A 1,440-nucleotide genomic window follows, 5' to 3' on the forward strand; every position below is an offset into this window, starting at 1 on the left:
AAAACCCGCACAAGTACCGTGACATAAACTTGCTTCTACTGTCCGCGCACTCGTCAAAGTGCCTCCGATTCCACGCAATATAAATCCCTCCCGCCACGCCGGTCGTCGACGTGCCCGAGTTCAGGCTATGACACGCGTCTTTGATGATGGTACATCAGACTTACAAGTACTTTATACTGATGCAGCACGCTACCCAGAGAAGTCAGCCATGTGTTTAGCCATGACAGATGACACAGACGCCCTTGTGGCGTCTGCCACACTTCGCACTACAGACAGTGGTCTGGCATAGGAGGGAGCTCTCGCTCTGGCAATTGTTCACGCTACGACACTGTCACATGACTCCCCTGTCACTATTGTAACAGATTCACAAGCTGCTGGCCGTGCTTTCGCTCAAGGACTTGTGGCTGCACATACACACAATATCCTCTCTTCTGTCTCACCGTCCGCATTACGTACTGTGCGTATCGTCTGGACTCCTGGACACGCCTCTCTCCATGGTAATGAACGCGTTGATGCGGTTGCCCGAGAGCTTGACCGGCCGGGCTCCATTGGAAGAGCTGTCCAATCCAGACGACGCATCGACAGAACCACTAAACTACAACGCTACGCTGCAGTACTATCGACAGAGCCGTTATACGTATCCTCCCCCTCATCCTTCACTTAACAGAGCAGATGCTGTCGCTTGGCGGCAACTACAGACCAATTCATTTCCTTGCCTTTATATGCTAAATCGCATTCATCCGACTCTCTACCCCTCCTACTGCCCCTTCTGTGCATCCGTACCGACGGTGTACCACTTCCCGTGGGAATGCTCTGCCCCGCAGGGCGTGCCTCCCATTTCCAATCCCACCCCTTCCTCTTGGGAGTCTGCACTGCTCAGCTTACGCCGGCAGGAACAGCAGCAGCTGGTCCAGCGGGCTCGCGCAAGGCAATGGAGCCCTGGACTGAGGGCCCCACCTAAAGAAGGCTCAGTGTGCATTTGTTATTAATAAATGTTTATTCTCTCTCTCTCTCTTCTTGTGCGCCAGGCCTATCTACACCACTGGCAGATTATGAATGTGCAGCTGTCATATATATTTTCAACAATAATTAATTTATCCTTATCATTTCTTAGATCACGCAGTCATCTCTTTCAATTACGGTCAATTTTTCATGCAGTCAAAGTGATAAGCTGAAAACACAATTTTGTTATCATGCATTTGCACCGCACACTCGAATGCCAACGGCTGCGATGTCCGCAGATGTTGACAATTGTAATTGACTCAAGCCAAGAATAAAACAAGGTAGCTTTAAAGAAGCCTCTTGACAATACGTTTTATTTTTGCCGCCACCAACCTCTAGAAGTAGCTAAATTGGCGCAAAATAGCCAAACCTCGCAACCCTGAGTAATTTCTCGATTTATTCTTTGGTGTTTGACGGGTTGTATGAGAAATGGGTAAG

The sequence above is a fragment of the Rhipicephalus microplus genome, chromosome 1 (assembly GCF_043290135.1).
Source record: "Rhipicephalus microplus isolate Deutch F79 chromosome 1, USDA_Rmic, whole genome shotgun sequence".
Lineage (NCBI taxonomy): Eukaryota > Metazoa > Arthropoda > Arachnida > Ixodida > Ixodidae > Rhipicephalus > Rhipicephalus microplus.